This window comes from Pyxicephalus adspersus, chromosome 1, assembly GCF_032062135.1.
Source record: "Pyxicephalus adspersus chromosome 1, UCB_Pads_2.0, whole genome shotgun sequence".
NCBI classification, from domain to species: Eukaryota; Metazoa; Chordata; class Amphibia; order Anura; family Pyxicephalidae; genus Pyxicephalus; species Pyxicephalus adspersus.
The window spans coordinates 106,813,190-106,826,066 of NC_092858.1; the positions used below are offsets into that span (position 1 = coordinate 106,813,190).

Consider the following 12,877-nt stretch of genomic DNA (forward strand, 5'->3'; position numbering starts at 1 on the left):
GAAATCTATAGTTACATATATATTTACATATAGTTACATATACTGTACAGTTATAATACGTTTCACTATTTATTTTTTTTTACAGATTTTTGTGTTTTTTTTAGGTAAAGTTTATTTTTAAATTTATTAAATATTGGACATATTTCGGTGTATTATGCCTAAGAATTATAGGCCTACAATGTAAAAAATGTAAATGTAAAATAAATTTCCATGCAAATAAATGTAACGCTTTTTGTGTGGAAATACGGACAGATATAGAACGCGAGGGGGGCTACAGTGGCTGAATGCAGTACTGCTTTGTACCACTTTCAGCCACTTTTTCCAGGAAGAATCATACCTCCAGGGAGGTTAAAAAGAATTAAGTGGTTAGGTACGGTAAGTAGTATACCTACCTAAATTCTAACTATGGTATTTTTTTACCGTATTATGCCTGTAATGGCCGTATTATGGAATTGTATTGGTATTTATTTTGAATATTGAAACTTGCCAGTAGCTGCAGCGTTTCCCACCTTCAGCTTTTACTTGAGTCAGTCAATTTTTCCTGTTTTCCAAGGTAAAAATAGGTACCTCGGCCTATACTTGGATCGACTTATACTCGAGTATATTATACTCGACTTATTCTCGAGTATATGCGGTATTTGATCCCCTGCTGATTTTGTGTGTTTGCCCTCTTACAAAGAAATGACCAGTCTTTAATTGTAATGGTAGGATAATTGTAGGTGTGAGAGACAGAATAACAACAAAAGGACCCTCAAAAACCCAGCGCTGAAAAGTCAGAGCTTGATGTGCATTGTAATGAGTGAAATAAATATGCTATCAGCCAGTCTGGAGACTGGCTAGGTTATTCCAGTACCTTCATGTGCTTCTTCTAAATCACTCCTTTTTTGCCTGGGCCATGTGTTTTGGGCCATTGTCATGCTGCAATACCCATCCACGACCCATTTTCAGTGCCCTGGGAAAGAGGTTCTCACACAAGATTTGACGGTATATGGCCCCGTCCATTGTCCCTTCGATGCGGTGAATGTGTCCTGTCCCCTTAGCAGAAAAACACCCCCCAAAGCATAATGTGTCCACCTCCATGTTTGACGGTGGGGATGGTGGTTTTGGTGTCAAATGCAGCATTCCTTCTCCAGTCAGTTGAGTTGATGCCAAAAAGCTCAATTTTGGTCTCATCTGGGCACAACACTTTCACCCAGTTCTCCTCTGGATCATTTAGATGTTTATTGGCAAACTGCAGACGGGCCTGTACATCTACTTGAGCAGAGGGACCTTGCGGGCTCTGAAAGATTTCAGCCCTTCACAGCGCAGTGTGTTACCAATTGTCTTCTTGATGACTATGGTCCCAGCTGCCCTGAGATCATTGACAAGTTCTCCCTGTATAGTTCTGGGCTGCTGGTCACCGTTCTAATGATCATTGCAACTCAAGGGAAGATCCTGCATGGAGCCCCAGACCGAGGGAGATTGAGGGAGATAGGTCTACAATCTTGTCCCTGACATCCTTAGACAGCTCTTTGGTCTTGGCCATGGTGGCTAGTTTGGAATCTGATTGATTGCTTCTGTGGACAGGCGTCTTTTGTTACAGTATAACAAGCTTGGATTACGAGCACTCCCTTACAGAGGGTGCTCCTAATCTCAGCTTGTTACCTGCATACAGTGAAGACACCAGGGAGCCTGAAATCTTGCTGGTTGATAGGAGATCAAATACTTATTTCACTTATTTCAATGCACATCAAGCTCTGACATTTGAGCACTGGGTTTTTGAGGGTTCTTTCGTTGTTATTCTGTCTCTCACACCTACAATAAACCTACCAATACAATTATGGACTGGTCATTTCTTTGTCAGAGGGCAAATGTACAAAATCAGCTGCCCACATTTTAAAGGTAAATTTTTTAAAATAGTCAAAGGGACAATATAAAGGTCTAGACATTCATAAACTTCTGAAGCAAGCTGTGCTTTGATATGCAAAAAGAAACAACTTCAGAGTTTGTCTTGTTCATTAACCTCCTGAGTGGTAAGCCCGAGTGTGGCTCGGGGTAAAAAAAAAAAAAAAACCTGCTGAAAGCGGTAACCCAAAGCCGTGTCCTCTTCCTTCGATCAGTCCCCCGGTGAGTGCGGTGACGTTCCCTAGGAGTTCCTGGTGTCATCGGCGCTACAAAGTAATCATCTTTTTATATATATATATATATATATATATATATATACTGTACAGTTATATTACAGGTTTCAGTATTTTTGATTTCTTTATTCACCTTTGTTTTAACAGATTTTTGTGTTTATTTAAGGTTTATCAATAAATTTTTTATATTTTTTAAAAATTGGACTAATTTCGGTGAGTTATGCCTAAGAATTACAGGCCTACAATGTTAAATACATTTTCATAAAAGAGAATGTACCGCTTTTAGACATATAAATATGGACAGAAATGAACCGCCCAGCAGGTTAAAGAGTTACAAGATGTTGAAGAGCTCACCCCCCTAAGATCACCCACAACCTCAGCTGTGTTTAGCCAATAATTTCTTCTGCACGTCATGCAAACTGCCCCCCTTCCAGCCTTTTTTTCATATTTGTGAGCTCTCTTAAAGCGTAAGTAAACTCACAATTTTCACTTTACGTAGAAGGGTAGACAACCCTTTTTTATGTTAAGTAAAATTGCGCTGGTGGAGCCTTTTCATGAAAAGGGAAAAAACGTTTATTCCTATATACATCACCTGATTTCGCGCCGGGGTTAGGTGACGTAGGAAGAAGAACCAGGAAGAATAGGAGTTCCCACTTCTGGAACTCAACAAGCTTAGAAGCCTCACTACCACACATATCACAGTATCTGCTCTTAATGACTTAAAACTCACAGCTGATGTTAAAAAAGCCAAAAGCAACAAGAAAAGGACATTCCAAAAATATAAAAATGAAGGCTCACCATCATTTGAAAACTATAAAGAATATAACAAAAGATGTATAATGGAGATAAAATGTGCAAAACTTCAAAATGAAGATTGCAAAGGAAAGTAAGGCAAACCCCAAAATTTTTTTAAATATATTAATAGCAAAAAGATCAGCTCTGAGCATGTAGGCCCCCTAAAGGATGTCGCTGGGTTGGTAACTGGGGATAAAGAAAAGGCAGATTTACTAAACACTTAGCTCGGTTATTTCAAAGCCATTTTTTCTAAATTTTAGAGACACTCTAGTCACTGGCAAGGTACCAATGGATGGGTGTAAGGCCAATGTGGTTCCTATTTTCAAAAAGGGGGCAAAGTCATTACCAGGAAACTACAGACCAGTTAGTTTAACGTCCATGATTGTAAAGGTCCTAGAGAGTTTGATAAAGAAGCACATGGAAGTGTTTCTGCTAGAAAATAATATTATAAGTGATAGTCAGCAATGCTTGAAGAAAGACTGAAGTTGTCAAACACATTTACTATCTTTTTATGGGGAAGTAAACAGGTAGACAGCGGGCTAGCAGTTGATATAGTGTACTTGGACTTTGCTAAAGCATTTGACGCTGTACCGCACAGGCGGTTAATATGCAAGTTAGGGTCAAAAGGTTTAGAAGACTCAAACTGTAAATGGATCGAGAACTGGCTTAAAGACCGGATCCGGAGAGTTGTATTAATGATTCATACTCTGAATGGTCTAAGGTTATTAGTGGTGTACCCCAGGGTTCAGTGGTGGGACCGTTACTGTTTAACATCTTTATAAATGATATAGAGTTTGGGATTAAAAGTACCATTTCTGTGTGAGATGACATCACACTATGTAATGGAATTAAGTCCATACAGGATGTCTATTATCTACAAGCAGACCTGGATGTACTGTTTGATTGGGCATCCAAGTGGCAAATGACATTTAACATAGATAAATGTAAAGTTATGTACTTGGGAGCTAACAACATGATTACTTCATACTGTATAGGGGGGGATACACTTGGGGGAGTCAGAAATGGGAAATGATCTGGGGGTTCTGGTAGGCCTAGTAACCGCATGCAATGCCAAGCTGCATTATCTAAAGCTAGCAAAGTACTTTCTTGTATTAAAAGAGGAATAGACTGCAGAGAATGAGATATAATCCTGCCCCTGTACAAAGCATTGGTCAGACCACATCTGGAATATGCAGTCCAGTTTTGGGCACCAGTTCACAAAAAGGACATTGTGGAATTGGAGAGAGTGCAGAGAAGGGTAACTAAACTAATAAAAGGAATGGAGGAGCTCCGCTATGAGGAGAGATTTGCTGAACTGACGAGACGTTTAAGGGGGGATATGATCACCCTGTATAAATATATAAACGGTCCATATAGAAAACTCTCCTACTCATTATTCACTTTGAGATCATTACAAAGAACAAGAGGGCACTCTTTGCGTCTGGAGGAAAAGAAGTTTAAGCTCCGGATAAGGAAGGGATTCTTCACTGTAAGGTCTGTGAAAATGTGGAATTGGCTCCCTCAGGAAGTAGTTTCAGCAACTAATATAGATTGCTTTAAGAAAAAGCTTGATGTTTTTCCAGAAGCTGTGCATACAGAGTCCTTCCTAACCTGCCCCCTCTGATTTTCACCTCTTTTGAAGTTCACTCCGTCCGCCTTTTTAGCCCCTTACCTGTTGCTGTTTTTTTCGTCCCCCGCCCTAACCAAACTATTTAACCTCTCCCTTTTCGTCTGCTTTCAAACATGACATAAATCTTCCGATCCTGAAGAAACCCTCACTAGACACCTTCCTAACTTCAAGCTACCGTCCTATCGCTCTTCTCCAATATGTCTCCAAACTTCTTGAACGCCTTGTCTACAAAAGACTAATTGATTACCTGAGCTCCAACTTTCTCCTTGACCCTCTCCAGTCTGGCTTTTGAGCTGCCCATTCCACCGAAACAGCCCTTACTTAAGTGGCCAATGACCTCCTCAGAGCTAGGTCTAAAAGCAACTTTTCCCTCCTCCTCCTTGATCTTTCCTCCGCTTTTGACACTGTTGATCACCCTCTTTTAAACTAATCATGCGCTCTATTGATATCGGTGACACTGCTCTCTCTCGGTTTGCTTCCTATCTGTCTGACCACTCCAAGTTTCTTTCAATGTTATTTGCTCCTCTCCCACTCTCCTCCCTGTTGGTGTTCCCCAAGGGTCAGTCCTTGGACCAGTTCTTTCTCTGTACACCTCCTCTCTCGGTAGTCTCATATATTCCTTTGACTTACAGTACCATCTGTATGCTGATGACACTCAAATCTATCTGTAGATGTATTCTTGAAGATGATGGTGAAAAACAATGTAATGCAAAAATTAGCATTTTCAGTGGGTCTAACAAAAATGCACCTACAAGAGCATAACATTTGAAAAGACACTTGCAGCGTTTTCATCCTAAAGTGTTAGAAGTTGTGAATGAGAAAGATATCTGTGAAAATATTCCATCTACTTCTGGCATAAAAAATGTTCAGAAATCTACTGGAGACCAAACACAACTAAGGAGATTCTTTATATCTGACAAAGTTTCCATAACAATGACACCAGAAAAATTGAAAACCACATTATAGAAAAAGTAGTAAAGAATAGTGTACCACTATCCTTATTTTCACAGCCAGCCTTTTTAGGTCTAAATGGAGAAATGGCTAAAAAACTTGGTGTTTCTCTGGAAAGAGAAAGTATAAGGAAACTTATAAATTGAAGAGGCCAAATGTATAAAGGAAGAACTGCGAAAAGGTCTGAAGGGACATTTTGTCTGCATAAAATAGATGCATGCACACGTCACAGAGTCAATTATTTGCTATTAATGTTAGATTTGTTGATGAAAATAATAAAACGATAACGCGAACCTTGGGAGTAAAGGATACCCAGGCACATCACACCAGTGACTATCTTCAGAAGTTAGTGGAGGATGTTCTAGAAGATTTTGAAATGAAAAAGGAACAGATTCTATGTATTGTGACAGATAATGCTTCTAATATGTTGAGCACAATTGAGAATTGTGTCATGCAGCCATTTTAAATGGCAAAACGAGACAAGTAACTGTTGCAACCTGGGCCCCTAAAACAGATGCTATTTTGAAAAGGCGTGTAGGTAAAGGAGCCATTTTGGATCAAACAACACGCTTGGGAAGCACTTATTTGATGGTAAAGCGTTTGCTTGAACTATAAACCTCTCTTGAAGAACTGGACAAAGAAAATGTTTTATTAACCGAAAGCCAATGGACACAAGTGAAAGCACTGGAAAATCTGCTTTCCAACCCCTTTACAGTTACCAAGAGTTTGCAATCTGAAGATTTAACACCTAAATTAAACCTAAAGGTAAATTCTTGAAATGGAAGAGCTTGATATATTGCTTGAACAAAAGTGGAGGGTTAATAGCTGATGGCATTGTATCTTTAATGAAGAAAAGAGAGAATCTCTTACTGCATAATCAAATCTTGTTAGCTGCAATTTATGTTGATCCCATGAGCCGATTTTTGTTGAGCGATGACCAGACTGATACTGCAAAAAAGGCCCTCTGTGATGTAGCAGTTCGCATGAAGGGATTACTACCTGAAACCCCACCACTGTATGAAGCTATAAGCACTGGTAACTCAGGATCATCCTCTTTATATGAAGAATTAGACTTTGATTCTTACTTGGACAAAATGGAACTTTCAACACTAAAGCGAAGCACATATGCGTGGAAGATAAACGATAAAAAGATTCCAGCATGAGTTTTTTTAAAGAATTAAAAGAAGTAGAAAAGTATGATTGCTCATCGATACTGACTGTAGAACAAGGGTGTAAAACTCGCCCGCAACCTCCTTTTTTTGGCCACCAAAGGAATCCTAAATATTTATTACAGCTGGCTCGCCACTGCATTGAAATAGTGCTGCTGCAACAATTCCTGGCATCACTCGCAACTATAGGCTAGCGACCTATGCGTGGCCCCACATTGGACTGTTTTATAGACGCAAGTAATGCCGGGAATCGTAGTATTGGCATCACTCGCCTCTGTAGACCGGCTGCCTCTCTGCCTGTGTGTGGCCCTGCATTGGACTGTTTTTTTTGACGCAGGGAATTGTAGTAGTGGTGCTATTTCGTTTTCAAGTTTGGCACGTGACTTTGTCTAAGTTTTTAATTTTGGCCCACTGTGTCTTTGAGTTTGACGGTTTTGCTGTAGAAGAAGCCATCCTTGTTTATCCCGAGATTGTTAGTGATGTGGCTAGAACTGTAACAGCAATGCCACCCACCCAAGTCAGTGTGGAAAGACTATTTTTAGCTCTAAAAATAATCAAGTCAGATTTAAGAGCTTCTATGAAAGAAGATCTGGCAGAAGCAATTCTGTTTCTTAGAAAAACACTACATTGAGTTAGTTTTGGATGCCAACAGCTATTCTACTCCACAACTATATTCCAAGTTTAGATATTTACATATAACACAATGCTTTTACTATAAAATTTTTTCTCATGAAACATTAAATAAAAATTTGTAATAATGAAATGATTTATTAATCATTAATGCTTTCTCCTCTTAGGTATTTGGTCAAATAGCTAAACATTTTTGTATAATATTTTGAGCAAACCTGATCGCCTATTGTTAAAAATACACATTTGATGCTTTCTAATAAAGCACCCAAATAAATTAGCCTATTTCTTCTTATTACTTCTTTCCATTTAGAGAACATGTTCTGAATTGGATTAAGAAATGGAGAGTATGGTGGTAAAAATAGGAGTTGGTGTCTCTTACTTTCAACCAAGCTTTTTCCTTGCTAGTTTTATGAAAGGGGACATTATCCATAATTAGGATGGCATGCATAATAACAATAATTGCGGCTTCCGGAGCACCGGCACGAAGACAGATGCCAGGACGACGCAAGACCCTATGGAAGACATCTCTGGACCGATCAACTACCCTGTGGCAATAAAGGTAAGTGTATTTTTTTTGTTTTGGGGCACTTTAAAGAGGAACTTAACTCAAAACAGTGAAAAATGTGTTAGCTGAAATTTTTTTGGCAGGGCCACTGGTTAACAGAGGTATCACTGTGTGTGTGTGTGTATATATATATATATATATATGTATGTATATATATATATATATATATATATATATATATATGTATGTATATGTGTGTGTATATGTATACAAACACATACCATAGTATTGTATTTTAACTGTAGTTGATAAACTGAACTTATCCTTGAAGGCACCAAATCATATTCTATCGTTATTAAATAAATTACCGTAATACTAAAATTTTAATTAGATTTTAATAGCCTCAGATATGATTTTTCTGTATACTATTATTTATTATTACACAGTATTTAGATAGTGTCATCATTTTACGCAGTGCTGTACAAAGTCCATTGTCATGTCACTAACTGTCCCTCAAACGGGCTCACAATCTAATGTCCCTACCCCAGTGATATGTCTTGATTACAATCTAAGGTCAGTTTTTTCAGCTAATTAACCTAACTGCATGTTTTTGGGATGTGGGGGGAAATCGGATTACCCAGATGAAACCCACGTAAACACGGGGAGATCCATGCAGATAGTGTCTTGGCCAAGATTCGAACCTGGAACCCAGCGCTGCAAATGCCAGAGCACTTAGCTCAGAGCCATCGTGCTGCCCCTGTACTATTACATCAAATCAAGGGGCATGCAAATAGTTCAAATACTAGCATTAGAAATCAGAACTGCTTGATAGGCTTGTTTGACACAATGTTTTTATAAATTAGTTAAATTCCAGGAAAGCCAAGGGGGCCACATCTGTGCCAAGTATGGTTGAAAATATGATACGGTATATACGGTATGAAAATTAAGCAAAATCAAACTAGATATGCCTATATATACATATCTAAATTTTTATTAATTTTTTACATAATTAATACTTAATGCCAATATATTCTATTTTCAGTACATGTACAGAACTAATCATAAAGAAGTCATTGAAAAACTCAGTTTGTATGCTTTTCTTTTATGCTGATGATCAGGACAATCACATTGAAGGCTCCAGCAGTAGTCTGCCATCATGTGTCTATCCCATCTGTCCTGAAACCTTTCTTCCATCACCTTTATATCTTGATGGAGCTTCTCCCCCCGTTCCTCACTTTAATCTCCAAGGTTTTTTGGAAATTTTTGCAAATGGCTATGGAGATAGTGTACCTTTATGCTCATAGTAGCAACCAAATTTTTAAAGTTTACGAGCAAGTTTTGTACCAGTTCTTCATAATTTTGTGCTTTATGGTTACCCAAGAAGATCTTGACAACCATGACATAGCTCGGCCAGGCAGAAGCTTCGGTATAAGTCATGTAACTAGTTAAATTTGAATCATTTATCAGTTTCCAAATCTGGGGTCAATTAAAGATTCATAGTTACATATATGTAACTATTGATGCATAGCAGTTGCCATTATGCAGTAAAACAGATTTCAAACTTCAAGTGGAACTGTCTATGATAAGCCGTCAGCCCTTCTGCTCAGTATTCTGCTACTCCCAAATGGGCTAGTAGTCCAGGCATGTTACAACAGTACACAAAGTCTCCATCTTCACTGAAATATGTTAGGAGTGTCACCTCTCTTGTTCTATAAACAGTTATTTTTACTTCCGGTGTCAAGCAGTTATTTTCTGGATGCTGGATGCTAAAAGTTTAGATGCTTGTTTTGACAGACTTAGGTCACGTAGGGTTTGATGAAACACTTCCTTCATATTCACGTACACTGTTAACTCCTGGGTTTCACTCCAAGCCCTGTATATCCTCTATGTCGGATACAGGAATATCAGGGAGTGTACTGAACATTTGTAAGGGAACATCCGCAACATGTGGCACGGGTCGTCTTGCTGATTCCAAATCAGGGTACTCCCACTTGTTTGCACAAAAAAACAATCATTATGATAATTTTTGGGCTCTCGCTATACCCTAGGTACACCATATTTCAAACTTTTCAGTTTTCCATTTCTCCACTGACCTAGAAACTCTACACGAATTTTGCATACCATATGGGGAGCCCAATACTTATCTTGGTCCCCAAGTTTAATACCAAAATATGCAAGATATGCTTGTTTCACAAATTCTGTAATATTTATCTGTTTTTGCTGAGAATATTCACCAGAAATGTAGCAAAATACATTGGGGTCATTTTAAACAACTTCTTGATGAACTCATATTTCTGTAAAAAAAAAATATAAATGAATAAAAAGAAGGCAAATGAAAGTTTCATGAAAATAAAAATGCAAAAAATGCAAAACATTGGTATAAATAGAGATTGACAATAATATGCTGTGTTAACATTTGTTGTTGGTAAAATCGTCTATTCCGATTACCCTATCACAAGAACTAGAGCAAATTCAACGAATTTCTGGATTCAGCAGACCTGAAATACACTAAATATAATTTTATATTTAAATACACTAAAATAAAAAATCCTAGGCAAGTGAAAAAAAAATGTTTTGCTGAGCTGTGTAATAGAGCAAAATGTATACATTCTTGATTCTTGTCTACTATTTTAGAGTTTGCCTATATTCATGAAAACTTTAATAGAATATGAAAGAACTACATATTTAATAAATAAAAGGATGTGTATTCTGAAATTTCTAATTCTGACATGTTTCTTCTCTGATTTTGCTAAGAATATTCACTACGTCATGCATGGTAATCCGTGTGTGTGTGTATATGTGTATATATATATATCATAGTTCTCCCCAGAGCTTTTTAGCCGGTTGCTCCGCCCGGCTAATTTGAATACCCCGCCCAGCTCTCCTTGGCAGCTCTCTTCCTCGGATGCACGGATCTCGGTGAGGCTGCTCTGTGCTCTGTGTCATCCGTTCAGAGGATTGCTGCCGATCAGAGGTGAGCACACAGCTCAGCCTTCATGTGAAGGGGACACAGGCAGCCCCGCCCCCATCTCATAGCACGAGCTCGGATTTCTGTTTAACAAAAAAATCTGCCTCTGAAATGTATCCAGTGTGTATAAAGTATCCATGTCATTCTGCATCCTCACAGCTCTCTGTGTACAAACCTCCATATCTCCTAAGCTGTAAATCACAATGACCTGTAATTTTCAGGGTGTACAGGGGACCCTCATAGATACTAGTTATTACAATTTCAGCCCCCCAGGTTCAACGAATTTCAAGATATGGGGGTCACAAATGGAAAAAGTTTGGGGTTGCTGTTTCAGGGGAAAGTGCAACTAGGAGTCCTAAATTGAAAGTGCAAATTGGGGACCCCGGAGCCACAAACATAGCAAGGAGCATTGGGGTGGGCCTCTAAATATATACCTACCTGTCACAAATCTATGAAACTACTGTCTGCTTCTCTTCTTTGTACACCAATTTCTCTGAGGGTGGGGGGTACAAAACTGAAAATATAAGTGCAAGTGGCGGGCACATTCTCCCCTTACAATCTCATTACTACAGCATCATTAGAACATAAAACACTCTGCCCAATAAAATGGGCTTCCCTGCCCTGGTACACATTCCTGTCTACTTATCTAACATTCTGAACTTTAATTGGGGAATGGGGAGGTGTAAGAAACCAAAAATATAGGTACAAGTGGGGAACATCTGTGACTAATATCCCCTAAAACTTCATCACTATGGCATCATTAGAAATTTAACTCTGCCCACTAAATGTTATTGAGGTTGAGGTACAGGAAGGTTACAGTCATGTGTAACAAGGAAGTGCATTTTGATGGACAGTTTTTTTTTTTTAATGTTGTAATGATGCCATGGTAATGAAAGGTGATCGCCACACGTGTCTCCCACTTCCACCTATATTTTTGTTTCCCTGCACCTCTTACTTTTGAAGAAATTGGGGTTTGAGGTAAGATGCAGACAGATATGTGTAACAGAGCAGGCAGCACATTTTGCTAGGTAGAGATTTATGTTCTCATAACGCCATACTAATTACATTTTAGAAAGGTTTAGCCACAAGTGTCTTCCACTTGCACCTACAGTTTCAGTTTCCTATGCCTCCACGTGTACCTTAAAATTTCAAGTTATTACAACCAACGGTTTAGGAGATCTGAAGGTTTGAACACAGCGAGTTGTTACGTTGCAGAATATGACAAGCGGCTTTTACACTCGCATAGCGATCACACTGCGCTGCCGATAACATTATTACACTCTGTGTAAACGTCACAGACAGTGCTTTTATATAGAATATGGGCAGTGATGAGAGGGGGTCACTGTCTGTCTTGTCCCCATCTGATATCACATGCATGATGCTAATAAAGCATCGCCACATTTTTAACATTATATTAAAGAGTGACTTAATCTGTTATGTAATAGAAAAATGTGTTTTTTTTTTTTTTTACACTTTTGTGGAGAGGACCTCTCCCCTTCAGTCTTCACTTCCATTTCGGTAAAGACCGAACATATCCCAAAAGGCTCTGCACTGCTGCTTGTGTGCATGCACCTTCGGAGACTTTCTTATAATGTAAATATAAAAAAAAAGTGTTCAATCTAATGCATGCGCAGTGCAAGGCAGCACTGGACATACAAGTGATCATCGGAGAAGAGGTGGAAGCTGAGCTAGCGTGGGCCTGCTGGGCTAATTTTGTAAAAGAATCAAGTGAAAAAAAAATGTTTTCACAAAAGTTCACTTTAACTAAATATAGACACAGGAGCACATCTGAAGTTAGGCTGAATTCACACCGGCAATAAGGTTACATTTGTCCATTCCTCATGCCAGCAACCACTGCTGCTTAAAAAACTTCTAGCTCTGAAAAAGCCCAGCACTTACCACCTGTTACCAATCCTAGGTGCCCAACACTTACCGCCTGTTATCAATCCTAGGTGCCTAGAATTTACCGCCTGTTACCAATCCTAGGTGCCTAGCACTTACCGCCTGTTACCAATCCTAGGTGCCTAGAATTTACCGCCTGTTACCAATCCTAGGTGCCCAGCACTTTCCGCCTGTTACCAATCCTAGGTGCCCAGCACTTTCCGCCTGTTA

General features: G+C 38.9%; 1 protein-coding gene across 4 annotated transcripts in view; it reads left to right on the forward strand.

Moving 5' to 3' along the window:
- Nucleotides 1-12,877, forward strand: part of ANKS1A (ankyrin repeat and sterile alpha motif domain containing 1A) — a 91,930-nt gene that overhangs the window by 30,175 nt on the left and 48,878 nt on the right. The gene's annotated exons all lie outside the window — the stretch shown is intronic.